The 17,717-nt window shown below is 41.6% G+C and overlaps 1 protein-coding gene across 1 annotated transcript in view; it reads right to left on the reverse strand.

Moving 5' to 3' along the window:
• Nucleotides 1-17,445, reverse strand: part of kank4 (KN motif and ankyrin repeat domains 4) — a 60,447-nt gene extending 43,002 nt beyond the window's left edge. The window contains exon 1 of the mRNA XM_034531321.1: nt 17,179-17,445. The gene's annotated coding sequence lies outside the window, so the exon portion shown is untranslated. The remainder of the gene's footprint in view (nt 1-17,178) is intronic.
• Nucleotides 17,446-17,717: the final 272 nt, after the last annotated feature.

Raw genomic sequence — 17,717 nt, forward strand, 5'->3', positions numbered from 1 at the left:
TGTCAACGTGCCAGAGTTGGAAAAAACACTTGGAACTTGCAGCTTAAGCAAGTAAAGATAAGCAGTCTTCCGACAGCAGGGACAGGTGGACATGGTGTTACGTTTTCTCTGGACCTCCACACCTCTCAAGATGAAGAGAATAATTGAGGGGGCCGCAAAAGTCAACGGGCTACTTTTACAATTACCTGACAGTCTTAAACAGTCTAAAATAATTAAACCTTCTCGGAAATCCTATTTGCTTTCAGTTCAAGTGTTAGATGAGAAGATTGTGGCCTCTCTCTGTCTGTACATTGAGTTCAGAACGGAGATTATCTTAGTTTAGCAAGACTGAAAGCAAAGGAAAGCCTGGCTCTGTCCAACCGGCACCTCCTAAAGCTTTGTTCAGATATTGTCTCTCATTTGTTTAATCGGTACGCAGACAAATTATAAAGGAACATTGAGGAGTTACAACAGTTCATCTATCCTCCCAGCACTTCTACAACATCTGTGGCTCTGGTAGTTGCTGCTGGATATGGTTAGCGAACACAGGTTCAAGAATAGGTATACAATCTGGCCACCTCTCTGTGACGACTCCAGGAAGTCACTGCCCCCAACTGCTGCTGGCTGTAAGAGTGATTATTGATCTTCTCATCTAACTCTCAAAAAGAAAATGAATTAGCATAGTTTACACTCTACAGCGAGACATTGCAATGTGATACACCCATCGGTCCATCTAGCCATCCAACCATCTGTAGCCCCTCATGCTGTTTAAGGCCTTGAAGGGCTGCAGCCTTCCCCAGCTCTTAGTCACCAGTCTATCACATTAATTATATAATTTATATATCTATCTACATATTTGACTGAAAATCAATCAAAATTAAGTCAGCCGTGTCCAATCTGTCCATTGTAGCACAGGATGCAACGGATTAGCGTGCCAATTAAAATAAAAACTGTGCTGTATGTCTATTTGAAAACCACCTTGAGGGAAGTGCCCTTCAAATCCAAACATCCCATTCTTTTCATGATGCTGATGCAGAGAACCATCTGTTACTTAATGCTCTACTATTATCACACACTCACAATGAGTGATGTGAAGGGGGGGAAAACATTCAAAAAGCTTAATCTGCTGGCCGCTCCATCGACAGCACTGAGTAACATTTCGACCACTGTCAAGAGGTTGAGAAAGCAGATGGCCAGAGATACACAGTGCAGATGGTTTAAGATTAACTCTATGTGTAAGGCCAGTGTGTCTGAAAGAGGCTCATAGAGAGATTCAACAAATGATTCAAACCTGAAAAGCAGGTCAAAATAATGCAAAACGTAATAAGAAACAATTCAAAGAAATGACAATCGACAGCTACAACCGCACAGGCCTACTTACCTACCAGTAGACATGTAGACAAGCCTCCATATGTTTCAATGCAAAATATGCTTCATGAGGGCCAAATCCTTTTCTTTGATCAACTGAGACTTGCAGCAGAATCGGGGTCAACCACATCTCTGTCGCTTCATCTCAACACATACCAGCATGCACCGTCTCGTATCTCGGATCTATATTATTCTCTCAGTATTGATTTATTTTCCTGTCCCCTGCTTTGTCTGCCAGGATAAGATGTCACCACTAGAGCAGCTATAATATTATGAAATCACTGAGCAAAAAGGCCAGAGAAATGCACAGCTTGCTCAGGGGAGATGAAAATGTACAAGGAGAGATAATAAGATGACTAAATTAAAAGAAAAACATTTTTATGTTTGTGTGATTGTTGTGTGAAGCTGAAATAAATAGCCTGGGTTTTGCTTCTCCTTTCCTAATTGCCAGTATGTACTACATACAGCTCTTTGTTCTTTGTTATATAGTCACTATCCACTTTGTTACAATGTCTTCTGTTGCCTCTTTCTTATCCAACCCACAGTATAAATGCCAGAATAAACAATTGAGAGCGTGAATAAAAGACCTTGTGTGATAACTGTGTTCCCATAAGCTAAACCACACAGTCGCCACAAACCCAACATAGCCACCCTTTAATCTCCCTCAGAACATGAGAAATACATCGCGGCTGAATTTATCCAGACCATATGGAGGTGGTATGTGAATCTAAAATAAATGGCCTTCTCCCACTGTTCGGCTGCAGGCAAGTTCCCGAACTCCAGGCTATCACACAGACATCCTACAGAGCTCACAGCTGATATTTGACCTCTGTTCTATACTCTCAGTGGTCCTCATGCACAATGTTCTCGTGAGTCACCCATCTTGGAACAAAGCATGGAAAACTGGAAACAATTCTGTGTCCATGTTGCAAACAAATACCAGCCTTGCTGCTACTAGAGGTCTACAATGAGACATGCTCAATTTTGTAAATGTGTATCATTTATTGGCATCTGCGTTGAAAGTAAGGATTATTTTCATTATCTATAACATTTTAGAAAATACTGAAAAATGCTAACTACATTTTCCAAAAGTCTAAATTCTAAATGTTGTCTGTCCAACCCAAAACCATACATTTACAATATTATAAAAAGGCAATAGAAGGAATTCCTGTTGTTGCAGTTGATGTTTTATACAACATAATCAACATTTTTGCTGATAAACATGAACAAATGTATTAATTACAAAAGTTGTAAACTTAACTAAACTTAATCCTTCATTTCAATGTAACTGTATTTACTGACCTACGTGTCTAACAGAGGCAATGTCGCTTATAAACGTTGTCTTTTGACTGAATGGCCATTTTGTCTCACTATTTTAATCACAGCTGTTCAGAGGTCTGGCACCAGGCTATCATTGGACAATACAAACATGTTTCTACTACATCAAGTTGGAGCAAACATCTGTATTTGGAGCTAGCAGCCAGACGTGCTGCAAATGTCTGCCAGACTTACTAGTAAAAATGGATTTTCACAATAAAAGCCATTTGTAATAAATAAATAAAAAAGATTATTTTATTGTAAAACAATATGTAGGACAGTGTGTCTAACGCAACATTTGCTTCTTAATGCATTACATTTACTTTCTGTTATTTTATTTAAGTGTCCAAAATGTAACAATAAAATGTTTGCACTGAAAACGCTACAATTGAATAGAAAATTAGGTGCCTTTAATGAATGTGTAAATCACAGTGATGGACCTGCCAGTGATGGCGCAAAAATGATGATTCCTGAATTTCTAGAATAACATATGTTTTACCCATTAAAAGACTGATTCAGTATGTGATTTGGGACTTTGCATCCCTCTATGTTAGTGTTAGACATAATCAGACACAAAAACAGTAACATGGACTGAGGGAGACCACTTTTTCCACTATCTGAGATAAGCTTGATACCATCCCTTAAACCTTCCGAATAAATCTCTGATGAGACATAGAGACGATAGTGGTAATTTCCCATCCTTTGCCATCTCTTCTCCATTACTCGTGACCTTTTCCAAGAGGCTACAGTCAAGGAAAGACATAATAAGAAATGGGGAAGAAGATGGAGATAGCACAGAGAGTGTGAATGTGACAGAGGACTCTCAGTGTGTGTTTATCTGGGATCGAGATGGGGGGCTGCTGGCCACACATGTCACATCAGGAGGCATGATTATCCACCAGGATTACACTTTAATCAATCTAAAGGACTAGTCTCTGTCTGCCACTGTGATAATCCCATCAAAGGGAGGGCTCTTTCTGCCTGTCAGTTTATACTCTTCCCATTCACCACCCTGGTAAAACCCCACAAAGCTGTATGTCAAGAGTCAACCGGGCTTCGGCGTCGAGACATTGCTCCCCACTCATCAATACAGCATCCAATCCATCAACAATTCATTCAATTGTAAGATGCTGCAGAGAGGATTTTCTTATTTATGAGGTAAATGTATTGTGGTAATGCATTTTAATGTTAACGGTAACAAGAAGATTCACATTTCTGGCCATTATTGGTGGCTGCAATAGAGATTAGCTTTGTACTTTTCACATTCGTAAATTGGCAGTTTAACTGAAAAAAAATCGATTGAATAGTTGATTAGTTGACGTCACTAATCAATTAATCATTTAAGTCATTCCTAAAGCAAGTGTATGTGTGTGTGTGAGAGAGAGAGAGAAAGAGGGAGAAAGAAAGAGAGTACATGTGCTAACAAAACATGCAGAATGTGTTTTCTCACATTCAGCATGCAACCTACACTCTCTCTCACCATCTCTCTTTTTTGTAAAATCCAAAATGCACCGCAACTGTTTTGACTAATGCGTGTACATTATAACGTGTACACACACACACACACACACACACACACACACACCATTGACAGACACATATACACGTGTGTGTCAATGGTGAAAACCCCACTCTTTCATCTCTTCTCTCTCATCCTCACTCCCCCCACAGCCAAGATGAATGGATGGGTGGAAAGGGGAGGGGGTGGAGAGCGAGGAAGAGAGATTTGAAAGGGAAAGAGAAGTCACTAAGGGACAGAGTACGCAAAAAAGAAGACACATAGCTCATGAGCATTCAGGATAAAAATAACCTCGAAGCCTGGAAGAGATTTTTTCTTCATACTCCGCTTCATCCATTTATGTGCGTGCGTGCGTGCGTGCGTGGTGTTAAAGCTCAGAAAGAGAGAGAGAATTCTGTTTTCAGCATTAATAATTAAAAAATGATTAAACACACATTCTGTGCATACACTGTCACCTTATACAGAATATGGAGCCTATCAATTCATCTACTAGCAGATCAAAGACACATAGGTTCAGGTTTTCCAGATAGCATACATCTATTCATGGTAAACACACAGATGGCCACCAATGACAATGTGCCAGGTATAAACAGCAAGGCGCTCAGATAAAGACATGACAGGACTAGAACAAACAGACATACTAAACACAACCTATCTGCTTGATTATGGTTTGTTATGCAGGCTAGTTATTTCTCTCCACATTAAATACAGTTGACACAAACATCCTAACTGAAATGGTTCAGGACAAATCTGGGGCTCTGGGTCGTGGCCAAATTGGAGCATTGCATAGAGAGCTCTGAAGCGGCTTAGTAAGCTGCAGACAATGCACGGCGGTGGCATCATGACACAAAAAAACAATGCGTTAGTGGGTCACTATTGGTTTGTATTTGTGCTGCGATGCAGGCTGGTGATTGCATGTGTCTGTTGGCTTTAGGTCCTGGGAGAAGGCATGACCACACAGCAGGAACAAAGTGTGATTTACTTGGGTTTTAAATGTTGGTGTAATATACGGTCTTTGGCATTTGGATGGGGACATTTTCTGTGTTGTTACTTCTAGACTATATTACTGCAACTCCTTATTATCAGGCTGCTCTAATAAGTCTCTTAAGTCCTTCCAGTTGATCCAGAATGCTGCAGCTCGTGTACTCACAAAAACTAAAAAAAGAGATCACATTACTCCTGTATTAGCTGCTCTGCACTGGCTCCCTGTAAAATCAAGAATCACATTTAAAATTCTTCTCCTCACCTACAAAGCCTTGATTGGTGATGCACCATCATATCTTAAGGAGCTTGTAGTACCATATTGCCCCACTAGAGAGCTGCGCTCACTAAATGCGGGGCTACTTGTGGTTCCTAAAGTCTTAAAAAGTAGGATGGGAGCCAGAGCCTTCAGTTATCAAGCTCCTCTTTTATGGAACCAGCTTCCACTTTCAGTCCGGGAGGCAGACACAATCACCTCATTTAAGAATAGACTTAAGACTTTCCTCTTTAATAGTGCTTATAGTTAGGGCTGAATCAGGTTTGCCCTGGTCGAGCCCCTTGATATGCTGCTATAGGCTTATAGGCTGCTGGGGGACGTTTTTTGGATACACTGAGCTCCTCTCTCCTCTTCTCTCTCTCCTTAGGAATGAATTCACGTCTCTTTATTGCACATTACTAACTCTACTTCTTTCCCGGAGTCTTTGTGCCTTCTCGCCTCATAGGGTCCATTGGACCTGGCTGTGTCTGGAGCCGGTCCTGGCTCCTGGGCCCTGCCCCCTGACTCCTTGTCCCGGCATCCTGCCCCTGGTCTGGCCTCTTTCTTCATTGACCCTGACTCCTTCTTTGTGCCTCCTGCCTCAAGTGCCTGGCCTCTGTGCCTCATTGCCCTTGCCTCTTTTGTGATGCCTCCTGCCTCTGTGGCCCTGCCTCCTGCCATGGCCCTGCTGATGCCCCTCCTCTCTTCCACCTTCTGTTTACATGGATTGTGGAAATCTGGACTGTGGTCCATGCCTAACTACTCATTATTCATACATTTCTGTCATATTCCTTGAATGTGTTGTAAATCTGTACACAAGACATCTATTGTTTCTGTCCATCCGGAGAGGGATCCTCCTCTGTTGCTCTCCTGAAGGTTTCTTACCTTTTTCCCTGTGAATGTTTTTTTTCTGTTTCTTTGGGAGTTTTTCCTGATTCGATGTGAGGTCCTGGGACAGGGATGACGTATGTGTACAGATTGTAAAGCCCTCTGAGGCAAATTTGTAATTTGTGATGTTGGGCTATACAAAATAAACTGAATTGAATAGAATTTTTGAGAATCCCTGATTGACTTTTTTATGGGCAGTAGCTTAATTTCTGCAAAGTCCAACACCATTCACCAACGTATGAATGTGAACCCACTCAAATTAGAGTTAACGTTGACCCCACAGTCATTATTACATTTAAAATGTGCTGGAGTTTAGAGCCAACACAACTAGAATGTGTTGTCACTGCAGTGAAATACAACGCCCAAAAGTAATAACTTTCCAATTGCATTATCTTGAAATGCTGTAATGTAAATAAAAATATGCTTTCACTTCCATCCATTTTTGTATAAATATGTTACAGTACATCTTACTTTGAATTCTGCCTTGCTGTTCACTTATTGCACATTCATCCAAAACGCATTCACACATTGATTATATATTTATTGAGAGTATGTTCTGCACTGACTGCTCCTTTCTGTTGTGCTGCTATTATATGCATACTTATGCACTATGAAACTGCAAGTAAGTCTGTACCTTTGCCCTGACAATCTGAAAGATTTACGTCTCTCGATGGTTAAAATAAATCACAGTGACAGCTTACCAAGCAGACTAATTTGAAAAGGATAGCCTTTGTCCGTTGTAAATATACAAAACAACAAGCAATCTTAGCGATGAGGAATCTAATGTGCTCTTAGGAAATGGCCTTGGCTCAGACTAGAGTTTAATTAAGACACTAATGTTTCTAAGGAAATATGAGAGTGAGAATGACAGAGTGAGTGTACTACAGAAAACCTCATTTAAGATGCCAATTATATCAAGGATGAAGTTTGTGCTCTCTCACTCCCTCCCACCTCACACATCACTACTGCTGCCTCTTATCTTCTTCCTCCCTTGCTTTTTTCTTCCCCTTTCTATCCACAATTGTTCTCTCTCTCTCTCCTTCCCTTCCTCCATCTCTCTGCATCTGATTTGCTGGATGCAAAAAGAGCCTCAGTGTTTCAGGAACCGTCTGCTGACTGATATAAATGTCTGATTGGGTCGCAGACATACAGGCAGAAAGACAGAGAGTGGGGGAAACATGGCCTCTGGAATGCCCTGCTGACATTCTCTCTCTCCTTCATTCCTGTAATGCCTCTACCGGGCCTCCCTATAGCGGACATGGGAGAGGTGAGCTGGAAGAAGTTTTCCCTCATTCTTCCCTCCATCATTCCTCAAGCCTTTCTTCAACCTCTCTGCTCATCTATTCGGTAGCATACCTCACTCCTTTCCATCCATCCATCCATCCATTTTCAATACCGCTTATCCTCATTAGGGTCGCGGGGGCGCTGGAGCCTATCCCAGCTGACATAGGGCTCACTCCTTTCCTCCTCCCTTCATTGATTTCTTCATCCTTGAAATCAAGCACACGATCCCCCCTGTGCAGCCTCCTTCTCATGATGCCCGGTCCTCACATGCTACATACAGTAAACACTCCACAGGATCCTAACTGTCTAGCAAAACGGTTTTCTTTAGCAGCAAGATGAAAGGCATGCAGCACTGACTCAAAATTAGGGGCAATCTGTTATCTGATTGGCTGACATGGAGAGCTGTCTGTGGATTTTAGTTACCGGGGAGAACAGGGAGATAAAGTGTCAGCAACTTCTGCAGGGAGCTGCAGGGGCTATAAGAACATAGAAGTATAGATATCCAGGCTCTGCAAGCATCATTGGGAGGTGTAGCAAGAAAGAAAATGAACGAGTCGGGATTGTTGCAGATATACTGCCACTTTCCAATAACACTGAATTACTTAAGAAAACAAGGAAATGTTCAAAAAGTGCTTCGTAAAACCAACATTGTTTCGAGGGTTATGTGCTAAATCTGTTGTCACGCTAGAGAAGAAGGGAGTCACAGGAACAAGCAGAGAATTAGCCATGTGGTCCCAGTGTTGGGGAATAAAAAAATAGCTTATATATACAATCAACAACATGCAATAAAAATGACTGTAAACAAGAGTACATCATCTCAAAGTAGATACAAAAGATATATGGATAGTAATGAAACAGCGTTTCTAAACTAGTTAAACTACTCAGGCGAGCTTTAATACATATTTTTTTCAATAATCTCAATATGATATTCAATATGACAGGAATCTTAAAATATCTTATTTATTCCCCTTTCATTCATTTGTTGTACTGTCAAAGAATAAAGAAATGCATTTAAAAAAATGCAACATTGATATTTCATTTTCAGGTACTGGATTTTAAAATGAAGATTGACTTCAAAGCATGGGCTCTGATTGACAGACAGAAGAGGCCTCCCTGATGACATAATCTTGCTGATTGGAGTCATTCATGGTGGGTGTGCCGGTTCAAGTGCTGCAATCTATTCTGATTGTGTCACAGTGACACCTGCGCCTTCCCTCTCTACCTCCTCTTATGCCTCTGACTCTCTTTTTGGAGTCTCTGTAGTAGAATAGGCAGGAACCACCTCCTGTAAAAGGATGCCCAGTGGAAATAAGAGCTGAAAGAGATGCATCACAGGCCACATTTCTCAAATACACTTGAAGGGGGACAGCCTTGTCAACCTGTTTTGATGTATACCTTCTTGAGTTAGAACACAGATAGATTTAGCTTTTCAGCTATTGCCAGATTGTCAAATGTGCCTTATGTTGCTACAGTGGCAGATCTCTACTGATGTCGATGCCTGCCTCGTACCTGTTGCCTGCCAGCTGTGTATGTTCTGTCTGCTGTCTTTATTTGCCTGATCTTGACTGCCTGTCACCAAGTGTTACTCTCCATATATATATATATATATATATATATATATATATATATATATATATATATATATATATATATATATATATAATTATTTATTTTTTGCTTGCACATTTCTGTTACACATTAATATGTAAACTCTCTACCTGAATGACATTTGTTGGCTCCAACATTTGTTTCCAGAACGAACTAGGAACACTCTAAATATGTGAGTATATACGGAACATAGAAAACAATGGGCAACCGTGCCGGACGTGTCGGCACGGTCTGCTGTGAGAAACTGAAATGCACAAACAAACACTCACAGGTGGAGGAGCAGACCAGGTTCAGGGATCATTAAATCCAGGTCAGGCAGCACCTCCACTGACGCCAAACACTCACACGAGAAAGGTTCTTACTCAGGGAAACACACACACACGCACACACACACACACACACACACACCTCTGAGGGCTCATAACCTGGTAGCTTACAAGCGAGTGTATGTGTGCATGTACCAACACCACACACTTGCAGTTTGCTTTCACCCTCACACTTCCAATCACACAGACACACACACTCATACGCAGCGGTAAGGCATTCATCTGTTGATCTACATTCCTGAGCTTCATGCAACCCATTAGTGCAAGCCATCTCAACACAGTTAGTTTGAAAGATGGGAAGAACATCAAACAAGCTTTGCACACGCACACATTTTCTCTCACTCTCTCGCTCTCTCTCTTTAAAAAGAAATCATGTCTCTCCCCTCAGTCCTTCCATCACTTTTTTTTCTCCCTTTTCATCAGCTCTGCTTTTCTTGTGCTCTTCTTTACTTCCATCATCTAAAATGTGTTTGCTTTAACCTCTGGGAAAGCAATAACTACCTTAGAAACAACAGAGTTGTGTGTGTGTGCCAGGTGTGTGAGCAAGAGAGAGGGAGAGAATGAGAGGGTGTGGAGGAGAGAGAGTGCCATAAATACCATTTTCTCTTTGGCTTGCAGGTGGGAGACATCAAACTTTCACAAGAGAAAAAGAGTTGTCAGATAGAGACGGCATGTGTTGAGGTTGTCCTGATAATGAGGTTAAGGGGGCCGGGGGGGTTGGAGTAAGCGACAATCATAAAACCCGTCACTTAGTAGAACCGGTGCACAGAGGTGCCAACACACAAGCACATCAGGATGAAACAATACAACAACTGCATTATGACTGACTGCGTGTGTGCCAACAGCAGCTTCAACAACAAAACAGAGAGCAAAGTCAAAGAAATTATGAAAAAAGCCTGCGCACCTGCACACACAAGACAAAACAATAGAACAAAATATTGAGCACCAGCAGCTCACACGATCACAGCTGACCTTTGCATAAATGGCGTCACAGCCTAAATATATTCAGGTGGGAAGAGCAAGACATTTTAGATGTGAGGCAACTCTTGACTCATTCACAAACATTTTTGAAGTCACACAGCTGTGAAATATGTCTTCAGACATTTTTGACTTGGGGCTCCACCAACACGATAGAGGATGTAATGTGTTCCATGCCACTTTTATGCAGCATTTCAGAGGCTCACCACAGGTCACTTGTTGGCCAGTTGTCTGCCACAAGTAGACATTGGAATACAACAGACACGGGTCACACGAGAGCCTTCTTGCTGCATACATCTTAGATCTGCAACTAACATTAACTAAAAAACAAATGTTTCCATTATTAATTAATCTGCCTCTTGATCAAGTGTTGGTTCCTCCAACTGTCCAAAACCCAAAGATCGTCGGTTTAAAGTGATATTAGAGTATTCAACTAATTTATTAGACTAATTTATTCAGCCCTAATACTGTATATCTTAACTCTTTTACTATTGATCAGTCTGTTAAGCAAATTTAAGAAATACAGTCCTAACTGTGTGACCAGTCTACAGAAAACATAGTTTGACTCGATTATGTGGGGGGTCAAAAAAGATCTGTTTTGAAAACCAACTAAGATTTTGTATTTGATATCTGTTTGATATAACAGTTTAATCCTTCTGACTTTCTACTACAGTCCAGCAGCCACAGCTCTAGTTGTGGTTTACTCACAATCTCTCTCTCTCTCTGTGTGGGTGCATTTCAGTCAACTCACATGGACTTATCATCTGGATCCAGAGTATGCACAGTATTGATAATTGACTAAGCATATATTAAGAGCAGCACATGGGAAGCGAAGATAATAAACCTCTTAGGAAAACGTATAATCAAAACCTGCAGGTGGAAGCTGAGTTCAGTGGGAAAGTGGGAAATGCTGTAATGCTGACCAGCAGTAGAAAAGGTGACGGCAATGTTTGCAAACTGAGCAGTTAGACCGTATGGGGAAACATCACACTCGAATGTGCATGAATAGACCGCAGTGTAATAAAAGTGCATTAGTACAACATGTTTTAGTGATTAAAGCATGTCATGTTTGAGTGGAACTCAAGCAGTCTGCAAAGGAAACAACACTCCCACAACCCCCACAAGAACATCACACTGTATCCACATTGGATATATGTATACACACTCATGTATTCAAATACACACTCAGAGAGCCAAAGGTTACTTCAGGTTCAAAATACACAACTGACTACCACAAACCAGCACACATAAAGTCTTTGACAGGGAGTGGTCATTTCCAACAACACTTAGACAGGAAGTTCTTGCCTCCTGCAGCAAACCAATTACAGCACAGCAGTTAGTGATGAAGGTTCCATGAGGAAGTCCCATGTTTCCCTGTGCACTCTGGACTCCTCCACCGACAGACTCTGTTTTTTCCTGCCTGTCAATGCCAGGAACCCATTAAGGTGCAGTGGTGGGGATGCAACGTAGGGAAACAATGTAAGGATGGACCGAGCCATTGTTCCTCACCGTTGCTACTTGAGAAAGGTCCTGTCGTAGTGCTTTATTTCTGGCTACGCCGTAGTGGAGGACTTTTAAATTCAACCTGAAGACATGTTTGTATACATGTTGGCTCCGTTCATGGCTCTAACATGCTTTAGCTCAAATCACAAATAGGGTCTGAGGTAGGTAAGTATAAATAGTAAGTGGATACTGTTGATCATCTCAAGGTGGGCAGTTTTGAGAATGTTTTGGAGCACAATTTGTTGACGCATTTAAAGAAACTTTGACAACCATACAAAAGAAAGGGTTGGTAATCCTGAGAATCTAGCAAGAGTAAGCAATATTTTGACAAAATTATCCAATCACAAAACCCATTCTAAATTGCCCACTATGTTCCAATAAAAGTAGCTAGCAGCACTACAACAAGTCGGCAGCCCGTCGCTCAAAATCTACCTCTAAAGTTAATGAGTGCACGGACAGAGAAGGAAAAAACGAAAGCCTTCCGGCTTGTATTGTTCCTCTGATCTCCATAGTTCCCCTCAGCATTGAACTGAAGCCCACCTCAGTGACCTTTGTCCAGCTAAACTCACCCACTCACACATCCACCACGGAAACTCCACATAAACACACGTTCCAAATAACAATGCAAGTCTATCCACCACACAACCCACTATTTATCAAAGACTGGACTGTTCTACAAAGGTATATGTCACAAGAATGTATTACATGTTGTTAATCTTTAAAGTGTTCATTGACTGTCTAGTTTTCCCCCTTTTTTAACAAAAGTTGGAAACACTTCTCAGTAGCATTGTTCTGGCAAAATAAGAATCAGATAAAGATGCCACACAATAAATATGAACACATTGTCATAACATAAAGAAGACTGTTTCCTACACAATTTCCACTTACAATAAAACAGGTGTAATGCTGTTTTGAAGAATTTGTAGAAGTATTTATTTACTTTTTTCGTTGATTCGGATCAGCCAAAAATGCCTAATAAATGTTCAATACATCAAATGGGACACAATAAAAGCAAAGTTACAAAGAAACGAAAAAATATGGGACATCCCACCTGCTTTCAAGTGATAAGACACGGTCTATTTAATTATATAGTCCGCTTAAAGCTTTGTAGTAGATTGAAGGGGAGATGGTGATCAACAGGAATATATATTTGCCCTGTAGCCTGACACAACTACGTGTGCCTGATGAAAGACATCATGCAGACAGGTAAAGATGACTCATACGCAATTAGAATCGGCAAATGGTGTATGTGATGACTGAAGAATTTGAGCTCAAGAAGGGAAATGGCCATGTCAGCTACTTTTGTACTGCTCTATGTCTGGCAACTAAGTGAAATTAAATTATCTGTGGACAAATAGGATGGGGTCCCTGTGTCATGCCGTGTTATGCAACACCACTGAATGACTCAAAACCAAACTGATTGTAAAAAAGGGTACAGAGTCTGTGATTTAAGCCAGCTGACATTCCTTTAAACACAAAATGTGCTTTCAGAGCAAATAATGAAATATGTCTACCTTGGCAATGACTTCAATGCTAACTGGCTACGGTAAAAACAAAAGGGCTGAATCAGCCACAACAAACTCGGGAATTGTCAGGGGCCAAAGTTCTGATGTCTAGAAACTCTTCATTTTGTCAAAGTTAAATTAAGTTTCACACTTTCTCTGAATCCATACATTTATAGTGCTATTCTTATATACGAGATGTGGTCCATAGATAAGAAATATTAAAGAAAAAGCTGTAAGATAAAGTAAATTGGCACTGGGTTGAAATCAATTTGTTCTGAATGTATTCACTTGAATTGTGTAATCTAATGAAATAGCTTTCTGAGAGAATCTCCTCACACTTCTACCCATCCCTAAAACACCACCTGAGGACCAAAGAGACACTTTATCTGAACTTTTCCAGAGTCCCACTGTTTCATAAAGCCATGCAGTCTGTGGGAAGCTGTGGTTTGCAGAGCAGATGTGCTGCAGGCACAAAGCATCCACACACACCTCCAGCGCGGTGTGAACTCAGCCTTCTGCTGACAGTGATAGGAAGTAACACACCTCTAGCTTCAGGATACCAACATGGAGAGAGACAGAGCAGCGAAAGCATGGCACAGCTGAGGAGTAGCGTTTCAACAGAGAATGAGATTAGTAATGCTATCCCTAGGCGTTCGCTCAGCTGGTGTGTGTGTGTGTGTGTGCGTGTATGTGTATGTGTGTGTGTGTGAGCCTGCTGTCTCCTGGCTGTATCTGTGTGTGTTCTCAGCGAGGGTTTTTTGGCTTCTTTGACTGATACAGACAGAGAGTTTAGGGAGGCCCTCTCCCTCCCACAACACGGCAAAGAAGCCCTAAAGCTCCTTAGCCCAGGCTCTACCACATGTTCAATCAAAGAACATCTTCTTTATTTTTAACTCAAAATAATGTGGCGATAAAACAATTTAAAAAAACTTAATGTCGCCCCTGCAAGGCGCGAACTCAAGCCCACTTGCAAGGAAATGTTTTTCATGGCTCACACACTCTTGCAGCTAATTTTCTTTTCTAGCTTTGTTTTGTCTGTGTCGTGGATTATTTGGTATAGTAAGAAAATGTACACGTTTATCAACTAAGCTCAAACATTAGTGAGCAAACTCACTCTCGCTGTGTGGGCCAACAAAAGCATTTGCAGGTTCAGAGAAGCCTTAGGAGGAGTCAGTGGATGTGAAAGTCTGGAGAATACGAGCCACATGGGAGCGCCGGGCGCTCGGCCAGTGCAGACCGAGCACAGGCTGGCATCAAATAGCCCCGGCCAACTTTACACAGACACACACCACCATGCACATTACTGCCCATCTCGCTTAGTGAGAAAACAACCTGTAACACTGCTCCAGACGCGCCAGACACACACTCATCACGACAATGTTTGTGTGAAGGAATTGTGTCGCCTGCCATGTGGTCTGTGTTGGTTCTCAACTGACAGCCGATAACAAATTAGAATAATTACCGTTGTGATAATCACGCAAACTCAGAACCAGAGTTTATGCAGTGTGGTGACAGTGGGAGAAAGGCATGTTTAGTTGTTCTGAGGGAAGCAAGTGTGTACTGTGCTTCGCTCTGAATCAAAGCAGCCATGCCAAGATGCTCGCTGGAGTGGCTACAGATTCTGGGTGGGCCTAGTTTGTGTGTGTGTGTGTGTGTGTGTGTGTGTTGTGTGTGTGCCTGTTTCTGTGCTTCAATACACTTTCCATCAGATTAAGCTGCCAAGCCCTTCCTATACAGTTGTACCTAAGGCTTGGTCCCTAAGGGTCTGATTTCCACTGCAGGACCGAAGTGGACCACTTGACTATTCATGACATTTAGTTCACCCCAGAAAATCGTTTTAGGTTTCGTTGTTGGCAATTTGATCAACAATGCTTTGAGCTAAACACTAACATCAGCATGCTACCACACTCACAATGACAATACTAATTTGCAAATGTTTATTCGGTATAAAGTTGACAATGTTCACCAGCTTGGTTTTGCATGTCAGCATTCTACCGATTGCTAGCCTTGAACACAAGGCTGATGGGGATGGCATCAGTTTTACAGATGTTTTATTTGTTTATAAACAAATGTCCCAAAAAGTTTTGGACACATAATAAATCTGACCTGATGATGGCACAAGGGTCAGGTGATCATTATTGTCATTGTAGTTCATCCCGAGGGGGACATGAATGTCAGTACCAAATGTTATGGCCATCCGTCAAATAGGTTCTTCAGTCTGGACCAAAGTCAAAACAAACGTATCATTTTCATGTTGGGAATATGATGCAAACTTTTGTTTAATTTTAATATTTAAAATCTAAATAAAGGATAACACTCTCCTCTGTGTGTTTAAACGAAATGCTATGAGGTTTGGGATTACAAAACCTTCTCAAATCTTACTCAACAACCTTAAAGATTCATGATTGGTGAGCTTAAAAAAAGAGGCGGTTTTGCTTGTTTTCATTTCCTGAAAAGTTGACATTTCACAGATGCACGCTTTCCTCAGACAGCAGCTATTTTGGAAATCCTAAAATGTAACGATGCCTACAGGACATTATGGCATCAGTCACCAGCATGTGAGCTGGTATGAGTCACCTCTCTGCACCTCTCTCAAACACATACAAAGATAAACACACACACACGGTACCGTAATGCAGGTCAGACAGATCTTGGAGAACAGTGTGTGTGTGTGTGTGTGTGTGTGTGTGTGTGTGTGTGTGTATGAATAACAATGTGCCCTTTAACCTGAGGATGGATGGATCTTAATGTCAGTGAATGCAGCACAAAACACAGTCACACACACACACACAACGTGGCACCCTGTAAACAAGCCCATGTAACAGGAACGCTTTGCCTTTTTAATGTTGTGTAGCTGCGGTTAGTCAACCAACCATGGCCAATGCTCTGTGGCAGGCAGGCAGAGCAGTGACCAAGACTAACTCAGAATACAGACCGTAAAAGAGCAGAGATGGAGAGAGACAGGGAGGTTTTGCATTAGAGAGAGTGAGAGGTAGCAACGGAGGGATGGCAAGCGGAGCAGCGATGCAGAGTGAATGTATGCAGACCGCTAAGAAGCAACCATGCAAAAGTTGCATTATGATCACTCTAAATAACAACCATCACTTGGTATTTCTTCTCAGCTCACTGCCTGGTTACTGTGCTTTCTACAGTGTACATTAAAGACAAACTAATAAACATAAAGAGAAAGCGATTCCTTTTGACAGCATGCTTGTACATACGTGTACACGTATGTACAAGCATGCCTCTCTCCTATAGCACCTGATTAACGCACACGCTTAGTGCGAAAAATTAAACATCAGCATACAGAGAGAAAGATGATAAAAGCTGGAGTCATCACAGCGTAGCTGGAATGTAAATATAAATGTGTGCTGTTTTAAAAAAAATGTAGATTCAGTTCCAGAAATGACATGAAAATGAAGAGTACAGAGGAAAGAAAATGGAAACATAGAACACCGGATAGTAGCACATGAAGAGAAAACAGAATGAAAAGAAAAGAGTGAGTATGATGAATCTATAACTGACGGAAGATACTGTAACATGTTGTGATATGAGAGGACGAGAAAGGAGGCAAACAAGAAACAGCAGAGAAAGAAAGAATGAGAGCCAAACAGTGAAAGACATAGAAAAGAAATAGCAGAAAGTGCACATCTATCCGTCCCTCACCTCTGCAGCTGTGTGTCGTATCCTTTGGGACAAAACACGTAGTATGTGGGAAACTTCAGCTTCCACGGCACACCTCCAGATCCCCACTTTCTAGCTCTTATATCTGTATCTATCAGGCAAACTCTTCAGTCCACTGGGAGAGTGTTCCGTCTACCTGCGTAGGTTTGTGTAAATGAATCCTGGATGGTGATGAATAGTGGTGAGGGAAAGGAGAGTACTACACTAGAGGGCAGACGGACTGGCTGAAACAGGGAGAGTAGAGAACAGACTGAGTAGGCTGGAAGAGCTACTGCTTCCTAACATCAGAGCGGCTGGGCTGGATACACCCACCTCACCAGCATGCATCAAATGGGAGTCTCTCAGATGCTCTAAGTATGCACAGGGAGCGAAGGAGAGATCCTCCTTTATCTCATCTGATATATACACATACATGCAAGGTGCACACAAGCATACGCTCATAAAGGATCTCATTAACCCCCTTTTACTGAAAGTACACTCTCAACTGAACAGAGTCTGTGTGAAAGGTCTGCCGGGACTCT

Source organism: Cyclopterus lumpus, chromosome 4, assembly GCF_009769545.1.
Source record: "Cyclopterus lumpus isolate fCycLum1 chromosome 4, fCycLum1.pri, whole genome shotgun sequence".
Lineage (NCBI taxonomy): Eukaryota > Metazoa > Chordata > Actinopteri > Perciformes > Cyclopteridae > Cyclopterus > Cyclopterus lumpus.